Source organism: Molossus molossus, unplaced genomic scaffold, assembly GCF_014108415.1.
Source record: "Molossus molossus isolate mMolMol1 unplaced genomic scaffold, mMolMol1.p scaffold_m16_p_3, whole genome shotgun sequence".
NCBI lineage: Eukaryota > Metazoa > Chordata > Mammalia > Chiroptera > Molossidae > Molossus > Molossus molossus.
Window position 1 is genome coordinate 66,205,224 of NW_023425366.1, and position 24,355 is coordinate 66,229,578.

Here is a 24,355-nt window from a genome sequence, read left to right on the forward strand (position 1 = left end):
AAAGAGAATGCCCTTGTATTTATGAAATACACATCGAAGTGTATAAAGGTAAATGTCTGTAACCTATTTTAAGTTCAGGGAAAAAATAGTTTTAAGAGGAAGAGAATGCAAATGTAGTAAAATATTAACATTTGAGGAATCAAAATATTTTTTGTAGTCTGAAATTAAAATTACAAGGTCTTTAGAAAGACCTTAGAAATGTTGTTACTACCTCACTAAAAACAAGAATCTAGACTCTATAATTGATAAAACAATGTTTTAAAAAATAATCTGTAAAAATAATTGTTATATCTATTGCTTTCTTAAGAAAATTACAACTTAAAATAAACAAAGGTTGATTACTTTCCTATTATAATTAAGCTACTTATCAAGTCACACTACTACTTTAATATAATAGAAAAATATCTTAAACTTTTTAAGAGTATGGAGAATAAGACTGACCTCACCAAATGGCACCTTTGACCAAGTTTTTAAGGATTTAAAAAACCCTTTCTTTATTATTGCCACTTCTTACATCACATATTTAAGGAGTGTTTTTGAGGCTTAATTACAGATTGAAAATTTTGAATACTCTTATAAAGTTCCTTTGGAGAGAAAAAATTAAGAGTACTACGTAGAAATGATGTAAGGTCTGGTGATTCCATGAAAAGTTAGGTTACCTTCATCACATGAATTTAGAAGAAAGATTCCAGTAATATAGCAATTTTATGTGTAATTCATAAAATTTACAATGTTTGAATCAAATGTGTAACCATACAATACAGTTTTCACTGAGGACCAAAATTGTCATGGTATCTTTGCAGCTAATATGAGAGAAATCTGCCAACCAACTTAAACTGTGGAATTTAGTCCTATTCTTCTTCTTTTTTTAATCCTCACCAGAGAATATGTTCACTGATTTTAGAGAGAGGGGAAGCGAGACAAAGAGAGAGAGAAATAGAGAGAGACATTGATGTGAGAGAGAAACATCAAACGGTTGCCTCCTGTATGTGCTCCTACTGGGATCGAATCTGCAACCTTTTGGTGTTCAACAACACTCCAAACAATTGAGCCACCTGGGAAGGGTAGTCCTATTCTTAAAGAGTAAGAAAAGGGGGGCTTTAAAAAAAAATCTATGAGTACCTATAAAAACTGTTTCGCCTCTAAGTGATGTTAGTTCTACATACAAAGTCTATCTAAATAGCCCTACTGACATCTACTATTCTTCCATAGGCAAACCGAGAACATAACACATACAACCAATACATATAACCAAGGTTTTGCCATTAGACTCATGACCTAAAAATGAAAAGACAATAATAGATTATGATTCATTTAGCCATTCCTTAATTCTCACTTGGCCTGTTTGATTTCTGTTAAGCCTTGCTCATATAGATGGAGGGGCTGGTTTAGCATTCTAAATCTTTAAGATGTTGCTTTTAAAACTAAATGTTTATAAGCCAAATTTTCAACGACTCAGATTGTGTCCTAGTTCTTTTTTTTTTTTAAATCCTTACCCGAGGATATTTTTCCACTGACTTTTATATAGAGTGGAAGGGAGGGAGCGGGAGAGAGAGAGACAAACATTGATGTGAGAGTCACGTCCATTGGTTGCCTCCCACATGACCCTGACTTGGGCAGGGGATCGGACCTGCAACCCAGGTATGGCCCTTGATCAGGAATCAATCCCAAGACCCTTTGGTCAGTGGGCTGATGCTCTAACTGCTGAGTCAAACCGGCCAGGTCTGTCCTAATTCTTTCATAAGTTGGCTAGAAATGAAACATATTTAAGAAGGTTTTGCATAGCTCAATTCTAAATTAGAAGTATTATGTATGTTTATAACATAAACAAAAAATCCCCCCCCTCAAAAATGTCTTTGACTCAAAATACTATATTCTAATAGTGCTATTTGTTTTTAAATTCCATAGGGTCTGAGGATCTACTTGAAGAGGCCTTACCTATGTGACTTGGATTTAGAAGGTTCTGGTATTTCAGAAATTTAACAGTATTGAAAGATTAATCCATTTCAATTCAATGCATAAAATAATATGTATGACCTAAATTTCACCATTTTTGTCCCAAAGAAGCAATGATTATGGTCGAGGCCCATTAATTAGTGGTCTTTATTTCCTATTACTTTAAGCAGTGTTCTCCCAAGGAGTATTGTGAGGGTTCTTAATTTATGAGGAAAATGATTCTGTGATAAATTCATTTTGTGAAAGTTCAATTAAGACAAAATTAAACACGAGGATGAAATAGCATTTCCCAAACTTACTTGTCTTATTTTCCCCACAGTATCTTACAGGACTAGCTCATGATTTCTATTTGTCTAAGCCTATCTATTTTTCTGTTCTTTAGACTCTTCACTGTTAACCAAATTAGGACAGTTTCTCTTGGCAGAAATCACTAAATTATTCTCTTTTCCTTCTTTGAAGATTCTGTTTGCTTCTCTCCTCCAAGTCACCTTTTCTAAAAAACCTTATCTGGATATAATCAGTCCAAGAGTCCTCCTCCCCATCTAAGCCAATCTGGTCTCTATTTGTTGCCTTTGTTTTCATTACTATGGAACTATTCTGCTTCAAGAAATTTTAGACATATATGTTTACACGCAGGCATCTATGTTTACCTGGCCACCAATCATTGTTATAAAATTTCGAAAATAATGATTGTTGCTTTATATAGCAGGAAGTCTATGATTCTTAGGAAATATAAATCTCTTCTAAATCCTAATACTACTATAAAGAAAAAATTAAATTTACATTTAAAACTTTAATTTATCATTAACAAACAATGAATAAGTCCATGTAAATAATAACTAGATAGTTGAAGGGTTTTTTCCCCTCTATATAATTTTTAATAAAATATTTTTTTACAATATAAAAGTCACTGGTTTCCTATTATTTAAAGTTTTTTTAACGTAATTTACATTTTTCTTCATGACAGGGTTATGGCAGGGACTTATTTCCATGCCGCTCTCAGGGACCAACATCTGTCCTGTTACAGGGCATTTCTCAAAAGGCTAATCATTTGAAAAGGGTTCTATGATCAAATAGGTTTGGGAACTATTGCACACTGCATAATCCGTAAAGTGACTTACATTGCATATTAGCATATTTTTTATTTGTATAATAATGTAAAACATTTAAAAATAAATGTTTCAAAGAATACATTTACCAATACATCTATTAATATCTGGGATTTTCTCAAAACAAAAAAATTAAGGGGAACCTGCTCTGGATTATACTTTTACAAATTTTCATCATGAAAAAAAAATATATGCAGATATTTATTGAACTATTGTCCTAAAGTAAATAAATAAAAATGAGAGAGAGAAGCAGTAAAGAATATAGGCTATATTACATAGAGAATATAAACTCTTAAAATATGATATAAACTACAGACTATTATAGTGACAGATAGTTAAAAATATTAACTCTGTTCTCTTATAGCAAAAGTAAGGACATTGAAAATATATCTAGAAGGACATTAGGGCTCCTCACATTTGATCCACAACAAAGCAGCATTTGGAACAATTATCAAAGTCCAGCTAAATCAGACAAACCATAAAAACAGAGGTAGTAGCTGAAAGCACACATATTACTTTTCAAAACCATTAGCAACAGAATTCTTGTTAATAATAGCATTAAGATACAGGAGAAAATGAGAAGCTAGAAAATCAGATAATCTGAAGCTGGTGGATCAGTATAATAGGATAAAAGGTGCACATTTTTGTTTTCCCAAGAAAAATGAACACTAGCCACCCTATTATTGATTGTAAAAGGATCTATTTTCAGTGAGGAAGTAGTCTTGGTGCCACCAGACAAGTGATGTGAAAAAGAGGTGACACACAAAAGGTAATGAAAGTCTCATTATTCCAGACGAAGTTCATGACATAATCCAAATGGAATATATTTGTTCCAGTAAAGAAAACATTTCAATAATATTGCAATAAGAAGTCAGGAGAGACCACAAAGGAACAAATAATAAGCTGCACTTTTTGCCAGCACTCAAGTGACTTCCTGAGAGCAGGTGGGAGCACAGGGAGGCATCACCGTGGCCGGAAGGAGCACTGTGTGTCCAGTACCTGCTTCCTTGGAGCCACACCGCTGGGGAAGGAACAGCAAGCAAACACCAGGCTCCCCAGTTTATAAAGAACCCTCTTTGTCATGTAAGCCTCATCAGTACCTGGAAAATCGTGAAGGACCTGCGGGCACTGTATTTTTTTTTCACAAACACCAAGAAGAAATTGAAACTGTTTTTTTCCCCTGTTCTCCAGCATTATTTTTGTAACTTATTTCTCAAATTCGTAGGACTGGGAAAGCATTTGAGGTAAAATTAAAACAAGAAATAGTTCCACTTTAGTTCTCAAAACTGAATTATTTCTTATCTCTTTTGAGGAAGCTTCCATATAGACCATTCAAAACAGGAGAAAAACTTTGAAAGAAGCTGAGTGAATAAGTGAGTGAGTGAATACATGATTAAAAGGATGAAGTGATTATCTTTGAAGCTGAGTGAAAGTGCACTCAACACAAGCTGAAGATGTGAAAATTTAGATTCTTCACGGGTAAGTGTCAGGACCCCTCTTTTGTATGGTGAGAGATTGGAGAAGGAATTACAGGAAAAGCTGAGCCTCATAACAGTTAATGAATCCGATTTCGAAGTAAAAAAAAAAACTAACTTTTGCAAGATGGGAGTCGGATTCCTCCCTCTCTCCCTGGCGTCCCCAACTTCATTTCCCTCATGTTGTATTAGGTGGCATACTGCTGTGTATAGTCACACTACCTGAGACACAAAGAGGTAGCAGAGTAGTTAACGTGTAGAATTAGGAGCCCGATGGCCTGGGTTACAGTTCTGCCACTGTTCCCTACTAGCTGCAGAACTTGGGACATTTACTTGGTCTCTCTGTGCCTCACTCGTATATGATGTTTATCAGAGTTAACATATTACAGCAGTAACTGAGAGGTAGTAAGTGCTGTATAAATGTTAGGTATTGACACAGCACTTAGATGTCTCCTCTGTGAAGCCTGCCCTCAGATCCCAGTCCAGCGTCGTTTCCTATTCTCCATGCTCCTTCCTATTTCACCCTGCACATTCCTTCATTTTAGTTCTTACGAGGCATATTCTAACTGTAAGTTTGGGAGCTGTCTCCAGAAACTTGAATTTCCTGAAAGACAGAGACCTCTTTTCCCCATTATTGCCTTCCCACTATTCATCCCAGTGTCTACATGAACAAATGACTTCAACATGATCCGTATTGCTGAGTGTCAGAGACAAAACCAACTGCTTTTGACTCCTTTTGTTTGACTCCTTCTACCTGCCATTAACATGCTTCTTTAGTAAAATACTAATATTAAATGAGTTTAACATTAATTACTGTATGTCAATTTGAACAGAAAATATTTTGGAAAGAAAATTATAAACATCATACAGAGACACGTTTCACTATTAACTACTTTAAGTATTACTGTTCTATAGTTTATCTCTAAGCTTAAACATTTATGAAGTCGGATGGTAGCCCCACTCCAAGACCTTCCAATGCTTCTTTGCTGTGCCAACCCTTCAAAATATTGGTTTATTTGTGTGTGTGTGTGGTCATCATCTTTTTTTAGACACTAATACAAGCTATGCATCTATGTTTATGAAAGCAACACTTTGCATATAATCCTAGGAGTTCCAGATCCTTTGATCATCTGGTTAAGGACCTCTGTCTTGGTCTTGGTCTGTCCTACTTTATAAGAAATGGCACCCACAGTGCTTCCTCCCAGTAAGGAGACCTACAGCTCCTAGAAATTTTGACTTCCTTTTGCAAGAAGAATATGTCCCATCCAGCATCTGCTTAATAACCTCCTTTTTACTCTTCCCTTGTGATAAAATAAAAGGTCTCAAAACATTTACACTGGCAACTAACTCTCTTGACAACTATGACATTGTCCTCGCCTAAGGTGAGAGGATAAAATGAGGAATTGCTAATGCTCCACCTTTTAGGAACTTAGACAAACACACAGATTAGTACTAATTGGCCATTGTTTTGAGAGTAGTATATGACAACCAAACCTATTAGAAAAGAATGAATTGCTAGTATAGATTATAGATCTGCATTTTCTGTAACTTCTTTCTCTTGTTCTAGGCCAAGACAGTTGTTACACTTAATGTTTTTTGCAGCCATTGACAGGACCAGCAATCGCAATCTGAGGACAAGTAGACACATGAACAGACAGAACCACTGTGTGGAATACATCCCGACAACCCACTGAAAGCCCCCATGTGACAGGGATGTTTGCTGCTCCTTTGTAGGGGCCCACACAGCAAATACATCCTTGCTTCACAGTCCAAGAGAAACCTAACTGGCTGAAAAGAATGGACACGGAGTCACCTTGAAGCTATTCTTCTGGGTCAATGAGAAAAACTGAAAAGAAGCTGCTTCTATTATTACCCTTTTTTGATTCCCAGGCCAACATTGGCTCCACTGGATGTTACCTAAACGTACTGTTAGATGATAACACAATTCTCCCACACTCCATTCCATCTTCTCTGGCAAAAGCTGTCAGTATTACATTAACAAGGGATCGGACTTCTCACTCATTTGCCAAGGGTATAATACTTGTGTGTCTCTCCTATTTTCTATCTTATTTTGTTCTTTTTGACCGAGAACATGAGAGAGAATATCTGACTCCTGATGCGGTCACTGTTAGTTGAAGATGTAATCAAAGAATGGTTTACCTTTAAATTCAGCCAAAATTGAGGATTGTACTCAGGAAACATTTCTGAATATTTTCTCAACTGACTTTTCTTTTGTTCCATGCTGGTTTAACTCCCAGTTATAAATACTTAGATATGCTAACCCTTTCAGGGCATAAAAAAGACATCTTGATAAAAAAGACATCTACAGTATAATAAAATGGGGTTCAAATTCTAGGTAATATATACCAATGGCACATTATTAATGAAATATCTTCCTAATATTTGTTTCTTGGTCTCAAATTTTGTTAAAGTTCAGTAAATTATATCTCTTATTATATGTGTTACTTCTATTATCATGGCTAAAAATTAACCTATAAAAAACACTTAAACCAAGTAACCATAATTTTTACTATAATCTAAGGTTGTATCTGAGAATTTATAATTCATTTTTTAACAAAATATGCTTCGACAGAGATGTCACATTATCAACTCTTAATATAACATGTTAAAATTAATTTTAAAAATTTAGCACTGGAATAAAAATAATGCTATCATCAAAAAGATGGATGTAAGTTGACACCTGCTGAGTGTGCTTCCTAGTATATTTTCTAATTGAATCATAAACCTTTCAAAAGACTGAACATTTTTCCTTTTTTACACTAAAAAAAAAGAATAAGATACTCTTTACACTTTTTTAAAATATCAGGTAGGCAAATTATAATATCTATGAATGTAAGTTAAAATTAATATGAAAAGTGAAAGCCATGGTGATAATAGAAATCTTTTGTACCCATCCAGAAAGTTGTACTCACGAGCTCATTATTCTAACAGAGAGTAGGGAAGCTTTTTCTCAGGTGTGATAGCACTTCATAGAGTAAATTTTACAGTTAATTCTACCTTTTTAGCTGCCTTCCCCACTTAAGAAATAGTTATGTAGTCAAAAAGGCAAAATCACATTTCCTTCAAACTTCAAATATGACGTTGGAGCACCTTGGTACTAACTTTTATACCGTCTTGCCTCAAAAGGCCTAGGAGCTGCAAATAGCATTTCAAGTGGGTTTTATTTGCTAATTCAACAAAGATTTGCCTGTGCTTACAATGTATCAGGCACCATGGGACATACACCCTGTGTGGTGACAGACAGGGGAGCGGCTCAGAGTGAGATCTGAAAAGCGGATGGGAGTGGGGCCACCCTTCATACCAGTCACCATCCGCTCCCTGTGGCCAGCCCGGTCTCTTCAAAATGTTTATCTCCCTTTAACTATTTAAGTTCAGGCAAAAAGAAATGTATTAATATATGAGAAAATGTATTAAATATATGAGAAAAATTTAGAGCTACGAAAGTCTGCGGATAAAAAAAAAACTAATTAAAATATTAAGAGATGACTGCCATCATATTTTGATACAAATGGTCGATACTGGGCTCTGCTGTTCTGTTATGATTTGTTTCATGGGGATTTTTTTTTTTTAATTAAAAAATAAATAGATAGAAAATACACAAAAGTTTAAGCAACTGTACTTAAGTTGCTTTTTTGAATATATAAACAAATCTTAGGCTAAGTTGACTTTTATGTTACAATAGAAAACATAACACCTTGCTCAATATACACACATACTTTAAAATTTACTTGTATTGCATGTTGGGTCCAGTGTTGATGGTGGCTGTGTTGTGACACAAAAGAAAGTGAGACAAGAGTCAATAGAAAGGGAGAAAGGGAGAAAGGGGGAGGGCGGCACAACTGTGAGGGCCACATCTTGGTATGATCTGGGAGCTAAGCTAGCCTTTCACTTTGTCAAAGGAATGGAAAAAAATCAAAACAATAAGAATATTTCATGACATGTAAAAACTATATGAAATTCAAGTTTCAAGGTCCACAGATAAAGCGTCATTGGAACATAGCCACCCTGCTTTGCTTACATTTTGTCTACGGCTACCTCGTGATACAACAGCAGAGCTGAATAGTAGAGGCAGAGGCAGAGACTACATGGCCTGCAAAGCTTAAAATAGCAACTATTTATCCCTTCAGAGAAAGGGCTAGCCTTTAGAATAACAGGAAGAATGCAAAAGAAATGGTCACAGCCTGGCTGGTGTGGCTCAGTGGATTGAGCATTGTCCCATGGACTGAGAGGTCCTGGTTCAATTCCTGGTCAGGACACATGCCTGGGTTGTGGGCTCCATCCCCAGTAGGGGGTGTGCAGGAGGCAACCAACTGATGTTCTGTCTCACAGCAATGTTTCTCTCTCTCCTTTTCTCTATAAAAAATCAATAGAAACATTAGAAGAAGAAGAAGAAGAAGAAGAAGAAGAAGAAGAAGAAGAAGAAGAAGAAGAAGAAGAAAAGGAGGAGGAGGAGGAGGAGGAGGAAGAGGAAAAAGAAGAAAGAAATGGTCACAGACAAGTTGATATACAAAGGAAAAACCATGGTTAAGAGAGGATTGGGGTGGAGAAAAGACAACATGGAGACCAGAATAATCACAGTCCCATTTACAGAACACACACTAAATAGGAAAGACTTTATATAGGTTATTGCTAATCTTCAGTGAAATCATAATGAGAAAACTTGAGGCTAAGAAGGTAAGTTACTTATCAGTGAGGGACAAAGTAAACACACTCTTTCAGAAAAACAGCAATGATGCCAGATGTTGAGTGAAGAACAAAGTATGAGGATCCGGAGGCAATTTTTCTGAACAGTTTGAGTCTATAATCCATACTGGAGGAATGTGGACAATTTATGGCCATCTACAAAAGCCAATTTACACTTCAGCCAAAATTAGGACTCATCTTTTATTTTTCTCTATCTTTCAAACAACAAATTCTGTCAATGATGATAATAGAAAACACTTATATAATACTTTCCGTGTATTTACACTAATCCTCTAAACTCTGTGAGGAAAGCACCAATATTAGCATTTACCTCTAAGGCATGAAGATGTCAAATAAATTGCTCAAGGTCACAAAACTTAAAGTCGCTTTTTGAATGCACTATACCAGTATCAAACTGCAGCAGGGATCAGAATTATTGGAGAGCATTAACAGACTGATTGCCAGGCCACGCCCTAAGTGTCTGATTCAGTGAGTTTGGGGTAGAGACTGATGAGCATTTAGATTTGTACCACATTCTAGATGATGCTGTTGCTGCTGATTTGGAAATCACATTCTGAGAACTATTATGCTATTGCCTCTGCATTATTTTTGTGTATTCTCACCTAGCTATCCAGTTCTCAATTTTTAAGGTGTTGCTTCCGTCTCATCAAAGTTCACACTTGGATTCTCAGGGAAAAATGATCTTCTATGTGGTTTCCTTACATTATTCTTCCAACTCAGGTGATCTTACACATCACTGGACAAGTTTGATTTCTGAAACACTTCTCTCAAGTTACTTTTCTGCTCAAAAACTTAAACAAACATGTACAATTTAAACATCAAAGACTGGTTTTCAAGACTCCTTGTCATCTGCCCTTATGCTATATATCACCTCATTCACAGCTGTCCGTTTATTTGACAGTTTTTGTCTGCCTAGCACTCTTTCCCCGTTCTAGTGACAAGCCGATCCTTTGGCCAATCAGAGGTCTCCCTTGAGACGTTTTGAACAGAGGTTAACAGGAAAGCTGTTAGGATGTGAGCAGGAAGCTCGCAGCGGTACATGCCCTACTGCAAGGAGAAACTGGCCTGAGAAGGAAGTAATTGTATTAGAGAGAAACCAAAACAACAGATGGCGCAAAACAGCTTGAAAGCTAAGTACAAGTTGCTCAGGTCCCTAGAAATCCTCGTTTCTGTTCTTCAAGAGGGTTAATTGTTTAGCTATAGACTGGGTGAATTACCACATTCTTCTTTAATAAATGCCCCTCTCTTTTTTGGCATAAGTATCAGAAATGAGGAATGGAAGGACAAAGATGTCAATTGCAAGCTCAGAGTTCTGGCTAATGCTTTTATCAATAATATATAGAATAGGTCCCAAGTGTCAGTTCCCATTCTCTTCACTGTCTTCAACAATAGTCTCTACCACTGGCACGTCTGAACTGCTAGGGAAGCTCTTCTCCTCTCCCTCTGCCTCTTCAAGGCCTACTCATCCTTCAAGGCCAAACTCAGGTCCAAGTCCTTCATTAAGTTTTTCCAGCTCGCTCTTCCTTACACAAAAATCTCCCCTTCCCTGAATTCCTAATGTACTTAAAGTCTTATACAAATTACCTGATAATTAATTTAATATGGTATTTGATACTTTTTCTCTTTCATACTGCTGGGTGGGTTCGTTTTTTTCAGTTAGATTTGAAGGCACTTGAAGACACTAAATTGATTTCAAACGTCAGAAAAAATTGCTTGGAGAAAAGTAGTTTTTGTGTGTGTGTGTTTTTTCCAAAAAGAAATATAATTAACTGCTCCAGGGTTGAGCTGGAGGTGAGGGAGAGTGGCAGAGAATAGGTGGGAGCTACAGAACAGGACACCTTGCAGTAATTCCCAGGGCTCAGTGGTGAGATGGAAGCAGCCAGACCTGAAAAACAAGACCTAGCTTTCTTTCTGTTGTGCCTTCACAACGAACCTCCCATTCTGGATACATACTCTGCTGTGCATTATAGGAAAGCACCAGAAAGTGAACGCTGTGCATCTGTTCTTGCTTTCTGCTACTCTGGACACTGCCTGTCTGCAGCCAGCGCAGTTCTGATCCGTCTTGATCACCCTGGACGGAAGTCAGACGGGACCCCCTACCTCCTGGAGTCACTTTCTCCGAACTCTGCTGCTTGTCTGCAGAACTCCCGGCAGCTTTTTATATTTTCATATTTCATTTCTCAGTCTAGATGGGAAGTAAGGGTCTTCCACTTTTTGGAATCCCTGTTAATCTCTGCAGAATATTTTTTAAAATAGTAGGGGCTCAATTAATAAGTTGATTAGTTGGTGACTATATTATACCTCCAGATACTGATTTATTTGAAGGAAATGAAGAAAACGATTCAATTAAGAAATATTCATTGAACTCCTGTTGTGTGTTAGGCAGTGGATTGGGTGCTGGGGAAAATAAATAATACTTGCCCTTGAGGTGCTTAGAGTCCATATGGGGAGACAGACCCCTAATTAGATATTTTAATAGAATATGCTAAGAGCTTTGAGAAAGGCATATGGAGATGCTGTGGGAGCATGGGATAGGGGCTCTGGCTCTGATAAAACTTCCTGGAAGAAATGACACATGAGCTGTCATAAAGGATCAATGGGAATTAGGCAAAGAAGGGAAGGAAGAGGGTAAGGAGGAAGGAGACGGCACAACGCTGCACTGACAGGCTTTCTGTCAGTTCATGTTACTAGAGGCTGAGATATATGAGGTGGGGAGAGGCAGGAGAGGAGGCTGGAGCAGGCAGGTGCCAGGTGAAGGAAGGCTTGGCTTCTAATACTAAATGGCTGGGGCTTTATGCTGACAGTGATGAGGAGCCATTGAAGGGCTTCATACAGGAGAGTGGTGTGTGCCTGGCAGATGTTTTAGAGGAAAATAAGAATAAGGGTAAGGAATCCAATTGTAAAACAAAATGATTTTAACAGTCCAAATGAAAGGTGATAAAGACTTAAATGGGGCCTTGATGGCAGGAATGGAGAGAAGGATATAGATTTGGAAATATTTAGATGGTGAGGCAAAATAAGTAATCTTGGGGATCATTTTGATGTTGAGGAAGGGGGGCAGACAGGGAGAATGAATCATAGGTTCTGCTTGGGGAATTATTAGTGGCATGAACTTGAACTGGGGAAGAGGAGAGGAATCAGGGGAAGAGCAGGCTCGGTTTATCCACGCTGCGTTGGAAGTGTCTGTGGAACCTCTAAGGCACCAAATGAGCAGGTATTTAGCTCCAGAAGCTGAAGCTGTGGGAGGGGGTCAGGGCTGGAGCGAGATCAGGCAGTCAGTCACTCACATGGAGTGACTGGTGGTTAGAGTCGTGAGGATAAACAAGAGATTCCCCAAATACATCTATTATTTTAATTTAGTCTCACTTCATAACTATTATTTATTTTAAATTGAAAAAAGTTAATACAGTACTTCCAGAGAACATTACACGAAGCATTTTAAAGATAAAAATGAGCCCTGGCCAGTTTGGCTCAGCGGTTAGAGCATCGGCCTGCAGTCCAGAGAGACCGGGGTTCGGTTCCGGCTAAAGGCATGTACTTTGGTTGCAGTTTGTCCCCAGCCCTGGTTGGGGTATGCAGGTGGCAGCCACTCGATGTGTCCCTTTCACGTCGATGTTTCTCTCTCTCCCACTCTATCTGAATAAAAAATGGAAAAATATCCTCAGGTGAGGATAAAAAAAAAAAAAAAAAGATAAAACGAAGTAGGCAATGAGAAATTGATTTATAAATAAAAAATATGCAGCCCTTTGTCATATAGTGGTGTTTAGGAACACCACATTAATATGTGATGGCAAATTGCCTCATCAGTTTAACACGATATACATATATGTGTGTATGTATGTATGCATGCATATGTGTGTATGTATGTATGCATATGTTTTAGATAATAATATAGTTTGTGCCAGCACTATGTATAATATCAATATTAAAACTTAGACACGATGAGGTAGGTTTTATTATCATTTCCATCTTATAGATTAAATGACTGACACTCACAGAAGACAAGCAACCCATCCAGGGCCACATAGCTGCCAAGTGGCAAAGTTGGAATGCAAAGCCAAGTCTGTTTGGCTCCAAAGCTCCAAGACATTGAGCATTAAGTTCTTCTCCTTCACCCCATCTCTTTGCCCACCCCCCTCCTTTTATTTTTGCCATGAGAGGATATCTGACAAGAAAGCAATAACAGGAGGAGGCAGGCAAGCACAGAAAGTTTAACACACACATGTGCACACACACGCACACACACACACACACATCATAATGAATCAATGTTGAAATGAATACATGCATCAATCTAGATATTCATGCTTCTGAATATTTGTATTTAGAACCCAGTGAGTATATTGGTTTTAGAGGGCAATTTACATTTACATGTCAAAATTTAAATTAGCTTACTCTGGCTCAGGAATATCCTTATGGGAATAAAACTTTCAAAAATACTAAAATGAGCATACAAAGGAAAGAAACTGAAAGTCCTAATATCTGTCAACAGGAGTTAGTTAATAATTAAGTAATGATATAATCATAAAGCACAATAGCTCGCAGCCTGTAAAAACAATAACGCAGATCATTTTGTACATGTTGAGACAAAAGAGGTCCATGATACAGTAGGTTTTTAAAAATTGCAGAGGAATTTGTAGAATGTAGATATATAGTACATGCACATGCATAAGTATGGAAGGGTACAAGCCATTAATGGAGATTAATTTAGGATGCTACAACTAATTGTAGAGAGGTAAAAGAGACCTAACAATTTTTACTTTATACACTTAAAATGTGTACACACACACACACACACACACACACACATATATGTGTATGTGCATTGTATTTATATAACATTGGGCATGTACTCCTTTTGGGAAGAAAAAAATTAAGATATTTCTAAATCCAGTGAGTCAACAAATCTGATAAAAATAAATTTAAATGTAGCCATATGCAAATAAACTACATCTATATTATGGAATATCATGGTGCTGCTGAAAAGAATGTCAGACCAGATTGCACTGACATGGGAGGAGGCCATGAAATATTAATGAAAAAAGCACATTGCAGAACAATATGTCTAGTTTGATCTCATTTTTTAAAACACAGATTTATATATTAATTCTTATATGTGCATAACAAAATTCTAGAATATTCAACAAAGTTTAAATAAGATTGGTGATCCTAGGGATTGGGAATGGAGAGAAGGAAATGTGAGGAGTTTACTTTCTCCTTAATATATATTTGGTGTTTTAAGTTTTATAAGGAAATTTATTACTGGTAATTTTTTAAGTAATAAAGTCATTCCTAAAAAAAAAAATGTAGTTCTAGCAGTATATCACTTTATTTTCATTTATTTCAGATCTTAAATATTTGATATAAAATCTACAAAGGTATCCTAGAAAAAAGTTCAAATTTATAATGTTTATAAAATCTATAATTTAGCATAACTTTACATGTTTAATAGTGCACTAAGGACTGTACAAAAAGTAAAAATACTGCACTATATTATTTAAATCCTGGTTTTTCTTTTTTCCCATTGCCACTGGAAATCTGGCCCTGTTCACATAATTTCCTAAATGATGAGTTTCCCCATAACATTTTCATGAACAATCTAAACAATCACAATTTTATCATTTCTTTGCCCCTTGTTAATATGAGGAAATGTATTCAAGGCTTTCATTTCTCACAAATCTGTATTATTTCTGAAACAAACCAAACAAACCAGGGCTCCAGAAATGCTCCTGGTGTTCATTTTGGAAGTGGGGCTGCCTCCCCTCTGGTTCCACCTCCTCTCTCCTGACCACAGAACTCAGTTTTCTGCTCTGACTGGGAAGGCCTCTGGTAAGACCACACTGCCCTCCTACTGAGGATGCTTGTCTTCACCTTGAGGTCATTAGCAGGAATGTCTCATCTCTGCTCTAGCTCTCTCCACAGCACCACACTCCATTCTCTATCTGACAGTCCGTTTCTGCGTCTAAGCTCTTACTCACGCTGCAAGCATTCCTTTTCCCTTCTTGGCTATCTTTAAAGAAACTCAATTCAAGAACTTCTCTGACTGCTCCCAAGGGTTCAGAAAGAAAGTCTTGCCACTTGAGAAGCAAATATGGGTATCTTCCTAATGAGAGAGAGTCCACTCTGATTCTTCCACCCTTGTACATCTTCTGGGGAGCTAGACCTCTCAGAGCCAGACGCCTCATCATTGGTCCAAAGTGGCAGGGCCCTGCAAAGGAATGCTGTGGAGGAGGCCTATGATTTCAGCCTGTTTACTAAGGGTTCTGATCATAAATATGTACTTAAAATTCAAAGGAGCCTAAGGGAGCAAGAGCCCCAATTAGATCAGTTTGCAAATTGCTCTGATTTTAACAAATGAAATAAGAAGAATATTATCAGACCCTTCAGATATCTTAAATAAGGAATTTATTGATAAAGTCATACTTCTCCAAGGTGTTTGGAAGCATCAGAGAAGAAGTAAATTGAAGCAATAAATGAGAATTTTGTATGAGGCTAAAGGTTGCCCTGTGCTCCTTGTCTCAAAAGGGACAATGAATAATATACTGGGGTGAAAGTTGTCAAGCCCCTCTCTTTCATCACTGGTGGAATTTGCTTTCACTCATACCAAGCACAAGGATTGGAAAGCAGCCATTTACAGTTGTTTGGAGAGCCAAGACTTCCAGTGTGCCAAAGTGAGACTTCTATGCTTGGAATTCGCTCGGAGGCTAGAAGGCTAGATGTGATAAACTGGGGAAGCAGCTGTGTCTCTTTTGTTTTTTATCACAAAGTGGCATGAGTGATTCCAAAGTGATATGAGATGAACAATGTTATTTTTGTGAGTGATTCAAGATGATGACCAGATTTTATACATTCTAACGACTAGGAAAAAAGCACAAATCTGTTAATTCCCTGAGAAAACACAAACTATATATATTAACAGAGACTGCTTCTCTAGAATTCTCTTAATTATAAATCAAAGTTAACATCTAGAATTATGCCCATGTGATAGTAAAAATAGTAATCTCAGTACTCAGCCCTTTATTGCATGGACATACCAACTTAAAATATCTTTTTTTTTTATCTTTACCTGAGGACATTTTCCATTTTTTGTTCAGATAGAGTGGGAGGGACAGAGAGAGAGAGAGAGAGAGAGAGAGAGAGAGAAACATCGGCGTGAAAGGGACACATCGAGTGGCCGCCACCCACACAACCCAAACAGGGCCGGGGACAAATTGCAACTGAGGTACATGCCCTTAGTGGGAACCGAACCCGGGTCTCTCTGGACCGCAGGCCGACGCTCTAACCGCTGATCCAAACTGGCCAGGGCCCAACTTAAAATATCTTAAAAGCCTTTTTTCAAGATCACATCTAAGTAATGGCATAATTACTAAGCATGAAATATGTCAGCTCCACCATATCGCCAATAAAGACTAGATGCCCCAAGCTGTGAAAACATAGATAACTAAGCAATTTTATTTGATAACTATGAAAGCTAATTGCATGCAAATTCTTTAAAAATTAGTATAAAGAAGGCTACATCATTGTTTTTTTTCAAAGATGTATCAAAAATAAAAAACATGGAAATAAAACTATAATTGAATAGAGACTTCAAGTCCAATTAATGATAAACATATATATAAATAATCACACACAGGATACATTCTAAAATAATTCAGCAAAAAACTCAAACTTTATTACAAGTTAAGATTTAAATACAAAACTTTGCTATTGTATTGAGTAACCTCATGACATTTAATAATACTTTGCAGGGTCTGAAAAATACAATTAGTTATCAGCAATCAATTTGTTGACTGTGATCCCCAGATAGCATTAGCTACCAGTGGGAAAATACTGCTATGCTCTAACTACAATTGCACACTTCATAACCTGCTAATTAGCACTTAATTTTCCCTTTGCTTGGGGAATAATAATTATTGCCTTCACCTAATACAACAAAGGGCTACCTTTAACAATCAATTTTTTTTTCAATTAGCTAATGATCCATGGACAACACCCATCACTCCATGAATGCCCTACAGATTCCATCAGGATATAATAACCATTGCAATTTTCAAGCTCTGCTAGAGATAGTTAATGCTATCATAACGCAGGATAGCCACTTAGATTATTTTAGGAACTATAAAACTTTGAACATTTTGACCTTTGGTAAGAAAATTTCAATCATAGCAGTTTTAAACTTGCATATTAAAAGATTAAGGTGGGACTTAAAATATTTAACGAGATGGCAAAAGAGATTAATTTCTACCAAGTAGATTTGAAAGAGGCACAGCACAAACAATGAAGAAGGCTAAAGTCTGTCACTTTTATATTCTTTAAATTTGTAGAGCGGTTTCTGGTAACATGTGACCATTTTTCTTGGTAAAGAAAGTAATTGTAAAAGGTGAGAACTGACTTCAAAATTTTGTCTATGTTTTTCAATGGCCAACTGTAATCTAAAAACAAACTTTTCTATACTGTTAACAATAAAAAATAAATTATTAAAATATATTTTCTTTATATTTATAGATAAAAGCATGTAATAGTGTTCAATTATTTCATTTTTACTGAATCAGGTAAATGTCATAATGGAATGAATTAATAAGGTAGGTTCTCTATTTTTGGATAGAATGTACACTTACAAAAGGCAACTCTTCTACTTTCTAAGCTTAAAAACATGCTATACTTCATTCAAATATATGACTTTGAAGTGCAAATTTATAAAATCTGGATTATGATTCAGATGATGATGAAAGCACCAAAAATCTAGATATTCTAAGTTATAACATGAATTTACAATGTACATATAATTTGTTTGTACGTATATTATTATCTATTAACAGCATGCCAAATAAGTGAATAATATGCACAGTCAAGAAAAGGAAGCTAAAGTACTTTCTAGTCTAAAGAGGAGTTAAGAAAGATATCTAAATTTCTAAATTCTCACTTCTAATTAAATCTATTTAATAAAAAAACACTACAAACTACCAAAAAATTGTGGGCCAAAATAATTTAGATAAGTGAAACAGCAAAATGATTCCCAAGAAAATTGAAAAATTTATACTAAACAACTGGAGGTAAAAGATTAAAAAAAAGAGAAGATATAAATCTTAACTAAGTGACCCAGATTTTATTTGTGCCTTATGGTAACCTAATGAAAGATTAAAGGAGTCAGACACTGAGAAAAATTAATGGAAAAGCTCAAGATTTAATGCTTATTAAATAAGTAAAAACAGAAGAAAACGAAATTAGGTTTGGGTTAAATGAGATATGAAGTAGTTTTATAAAGTTAAAACAAGGCAATTTAGCAATTGTGTATGGGGACATTTTAAGGAGTAAATTTTCAAAGTAGTACATGGGGAGATGCATGCATAAATCCCATTAGCAATAACGTGTTCCTCTGATCTTGGTGATATTCACTTTTAAGTGATGCCATAACTACTGTAACAATCCTGCATTTATGACAGCATTCATCTACGCAGGTCCCTGAAGAGAGTGAACTTAAAAGTAGTGTTATTCTTTCTTTTGCATTTACTAATGATATATTTAGTTTTATAGGCACTAGTCACAGATAGACCCTTTTTTATGTCTCACTGTGGTGTGTAATTTTTTTTTAATAACTGTATGTTTAAAATAATTAGTACTGCTGGATATAATCACTAATTTCCTAAAACTGAAAAAGGCAACTTAATATTTCTGCATAGCAGCTGTAATATACAATATTGCACAGAACTAAATTATTACAAACAGTGCCGGCAGTTTTCTATAAACAGTACTTAAGATAATTATAAAAAATCATCTTCATTACTGCTTGCTAGCATTTTTTTAACAGTTTAATTTGGATAGGTTACAAAATACATTCAAATCACACAGATATAATTACTGTAAACCTAAGAAGCTATAAAATGTTCCCAACCAAATCCCTTTGACCCTGTTAATGTCTGTTTCCTGTTAATCTAAGGCAAACATTGTTTGTAGCGTACATTTGTTATAGAATATAAAAAAGGAGGGGGGGTGGTAAGGAAATCCCTTAACAGTTATTATTGATTCTACCATTTACTGACTGAGAGTTAACTGCTGTTTACAAAACAGAACAGATGCAGATGCTGACAAAAAGGTAAACAATTGTTGCATGGCTTCCTGCCAGATTCTGAACCGATATATTAAACTCCAAGTGAAGCACATTTCCCCTATGGATTGTACTTATTGCCACTTCATTTCCTATGTGCTCCGTCTCTCTATTGCAGTGCCTGGCACTAAGCTATTTCCAGTTCTTTGCTGACCCCTGAGGCCTGCTGCTACCACACACAGCCATTAGAGAAGGGAATTGCATGTGTCTGACACGGCCTGAAACCAATTATTTGATATTTTCTTCAGAATGATGCCCAACTCTGTTGGGAATGAGCAATCATGAAATAATTTACCTCCTGATTTAATTTTTTCCTGCACAAATTAGTTGTAGACTGAGCTGGCTACTCACAGATGCCCGTGACATAGCCCTGTCTTATCAAGATGATACTTGAAATGAAGCAGTGGGGTCTGAACTGAAAAGGTTTGGGAATCCTGAGTTAAAGAGGCATTGACAAGTTTATCAGATATACTGATCACATGTACTCTCTGTTGATTGAAAATGACAGAACTTTAAAGAACTATCAAGATAGCAGGAAAAAACCACAAAGATGCAAAACTTATTCAGGGTATTTAATGTTTTCAAACATCTGTCTGATTTTTGGTTTCCTTTTTGTGTCCCAGAAACCTTGGCACATTATCAAAATTTAACAAAAAATAATAAACAAATTCACATTGATTTATGACTGAGTGACCTTCACTAAATTCTGTATTTAGTAATTCTGTTTTCAGTTATAGCCATAAATGTCAAGAAATTATATATCTTTTTGTAACTCAAATTCCTACAAGTCCTTTATATTTTGTTCTCCACCGTATGTCACAGAAATAAGGCAAAAAACAAGATTATCACTCATCAATAAACATAGAAAGCTTATATAAATTTATATATGTTTAATCCAAGTAATGAAATATTAAGGCCAACTGCTCAAGCTCAATAAAGACAACACAAGTCTCTTTAGAGGGAGTGACTAGACATAAGCTTCAACCAAATCTGTGCAGTAATTTCTTGTCTATAAAGTTGAGCAAGGATTATTCTCATATTTACATACTGATTCCACATTAAATCTTAGCTATTAAGTCTTAAAGGGGCTCTAATTGCTGTACCTTCCTATTTCTCTTCAGGGTTCAGGCTCCACTAACTAGACTCTTGTACCAATAACTGTGAACTTTGTGGCTTTTGTAACCATGGCTAAGAAAAACGATTAAAAAAAAATGTCCATTAAAAGTACACCCTCTTCAAATAGCTGAAGGATTACAATTTTATTGTGTTACAAAAAAAACTTTAAAATGATAACCATAATTGATTTCAGTACAATCAGGAAAAAATATATAGGAAGGCACTAGGAAACAATTTTATAATACAACTTTCTCTGACAATGATCATCATAAATTTGGAGTTAATTTTTCTTCTTTTCAGGATAGATTATTTCTCAAACCTGTGTCTACTCCACTAATTATTTTTTTTAATTTATTTTATTTTATTTTTTTATCCTCACCCGAGGACATTTTTCCACTTTTTGTTCAGGTAGAGCGGGAGGGAGAGAGAGGAACAGAGAGAGAGAGAAACATCGATGTGAAAGGAACACATCGAGTGGCTGCCACCCGCACGACCAACCAGGGCCGGGGACAAACTGCAACCGAGGTACGTGCCCTTAGCGGGAACCGAACCCGGATCTCTCCAGACCGCAGGCCGATGCTCTAACCGCTGAGCCAAACCGGCCAGGGCAACTCCACTAATTATTATAGTTAGCATTGTTATTTTTTGCTAATGAAAATGCTAATACTAAATTTTAAACTTAAAGTAATTTTTACCTTGGAGGACAAACAATACAATGACAGTTATTCTAAAATGAGCTCAGTATTATCATGGTACAGAAATCTCAAATAACAAAAATTCAAATTATTTAGTTTTTTATATTTCACTGTCATCATAATTACATAAACTTTATTAGATTTTCATCTCTCACTCGCTCTTACCTGCTAACTTGGTAATTCCTATTGTTCTGTTAATACTTAAACTAGTAATAGGGTAAACTACAGTTATCTAAATAATAGGCAAGGTCTTTATGTTTTTTACTCAATGTTGAAAATAAATTTCAAAAACAGACATGAATCAGTTTTGCTTTAGATCTAGACAATACACTGTATTTCATTTTCAATGATTGACTTCAAAGATGTAATATTGATGGTCAAAGATTTCCAAATTTATATATAATGACAATAAAAATGTTCTGTCATGCCCTGGCCAGTTTGGTTCAGCGGTTAGAACGTGGGCCTGTGGTCCAGAGAGACCTGGGTTCGGTTCCCGCTAAGGGAACGTACCTCGGTTGCAGTTTGTCCCTGGCCCTGGTTGGGTCGTGCGGGTGGCAACCACTCGATGTGTCCCTTTCACATCGATGTTTCTCTCTCTCTCCCTCCCACTCTATCTGAACAAAAAACGAAAAAATGTCCTCGGGTAAGGATAAAAAAAAAAAAAAATGTTCTGTCATAATGTACATTTTCTAAGTTGATTTTCTTAATAAAGAACGTTGCAGTGCTGGATTAACAATTAAATTCTCCTTCTCTAGTTAAAAAGATTACATTTTTAAGGAATCTTACCAATGTGTGTTTGCTCTTTAACCTTTTCTTTTTGAACACTTATGAAGAAAAAAACAACAACGCTGAGTTGCCCTGGCCAGTTTGGCTCAGCGGTTGGAGCGTCGGCCTGCGAACTAGAGAGTCCCAGGTTCGGTTCCCACTAGGGGCACGTACCCCCCCCCCCAAAACAACAACAAAAAAAACACTGAGTTCTAATAAATGAATACTAGTATAATAACCAGAAGATGAGTGTTACGTTTCTGAGAACTTGAAAAAAAGACATGTTAATTAAACAATATTCAACATAATATTCCACTGGAAAAAAACCACACAGGGTGGGGCAAAAGTAAGTTTACAGTTGTGAGTACGTAAAACACAGTTTATTCTTATATTATTATTAATATTATTAGTTTTTATAGAGCAGCGAGGGAGAGAGAGAAACATTGATGTGAGAGAGACACATCGACTGGTCGCCACCCACATGACCCCAACCAGAGCCAGGGACAAACTGCAACTGAGCTACATGCCCTAAGTGGGAACTGAACCCGGGACTCTCTGGTTCGCGGGCCGACGCTCTAACCTCTGAGCCAAACTAGCCAGGGCTATTCTTGTATTATTTTTACTAATTACTGTATTATTTTCCGTATGAACAACTGTAAACCTACTTTTGTTCTGCCCTATATTAAACAAAAATTTAGGGATTCATGACATGTAACAAAAACTTATAAATGTTTTCATATAAAACAAAGGAACTAAGAATTAGCATTTATTTCTATGTTCATATATTCAAGATACAGAGTAAAAAATAATTTTCACAGAGGAAAGCAGAATTCAGAAAAGCTTTAGGAATATTCCATAGTGAGTTAGCAACTCACTTTCTATAGAATATGACCTCCTGGTTTACAGCAACCTCATGTATATCACTTGTTCATATTCTTTGTTCAAAATAGAAGAGTTGCAAAGTAAACTTCACTTTTAGAATAATTTTATTCTAAACTTTTCAATAATTTTTATTTTGCTGTTAATATTAAATAAATAATTTCCACAGTATATACAACCTTTAGAAGAAAACTTTAAAACACCATCAATTCCTTAGGGAAAGAACATTCTAAGGTTAGACTTTTGCTTATTTTCTTATGAGGCATGGAAGTGCAGTGGGAAGATACTTCCTAGTTCTGTCTCAAACCTGATTTGTTATCCAGCCAAAATGCCTTAGTTTTTTTCCCCCGTAAACAAGAAATAGAATTGCTGAATGTTCAAATTCCAGGGTAGTTACTTAGCAATGTTAAGTCAAATACAAAAAACAAAAATGTGGAAGCATCTTGAAAACATAATGGTGCCATCAATTAATCATAATAAGGATCTCAAACCTAGAAATAATTGCTTCAACTATTTCAGTAACTTACTTTTAGCTTAACTCTAACAAAAAGCCTTAAATGTAAGCAGCTTACTTGCATCTCTAAAAATAAGAGTCTCCATCTAAATACTTTTTTTTTACATTAAGTCAAATATTAATGTTATTATTTTCCTTTTTCTTTATTAATATGTAATGTTTGGATTTTTTTTCTTTCCAAACATTTCCCAAACAGAAAATCTAGTGATGTAGCTTTGCATTCTATCACAGTTCCTTCCAAAATTCAAGTTTGTTTCATTTTATATGCAGAAAAATATATAAATATGTTACAATTCCAGAAAGTGTAACACAAAAATCAGGATCTGTGGCTAAAATGTAAATTATTTTTCAAATTATAAAAGGATTCTTTATCTTACAAGTGAATTTATTTAGCAAAAGACAAAGTCATAGTAGTTACAAGAATATGCTTGGTCATAATTCAGAAATGAACTTGAATCCCAGTCTAGGTACTTCCTAGCAGCAGGACTTTGGGCAAGCTACTTATCTTGTTCAACCTCAGTTTCTGTACCTAGAAAATTGGGGTAATATCCAAGTTTTCAAAGATATGGCAAGAATCAAATGGTATACTAGTGCATAAAGTGCTTAGCATGGTGCATAGTGAGTAAAATGTACCTAAATAACAGTATTATTACATAAATCATTCTATATATTTGTAAGCAGGTAATAAGGAAAAGTGAGGGTGATCAATGGGAAAATATTAAGAGAAATTAATGTTGGATTCATGTTTTAAGTGGTATCCTTTGCCAAGCATATACTTTATTCATGTATTTCCCACAAAATAAAATCTATGCTATTTTTCCCTTCTCAAAACTTAAGAATCAGAATGGCTGGGAGGAATTTTAACACAGAATACACAATCTTAAATGGCACAAAGAATGTGCCCTGCCTATCATACAAAGAATGAAATAAAAATGAATAATTCTAATTTTTACCCTCACCCCAATGGCTCACATTGTACACTTCTACTGTGGAGAGATTGACAGTCCAAAAAGGAA

General features: G+C 35.8%; 1 protein-coding gene across 1 annotated transcript in view; it reads right to left on the reverse strand.

The window, feature by feature from the left end:
• The window catches only part of KIAA0825 (KIAA0825 ortholog), a 373,867-nt gene that overhangs the window by 282,770 nt on the left and 66,742 nt on the right, over positions 1–24,355 (reverse strand). The gene's annotated exons all lie outside the window — the stretch shown is intronic.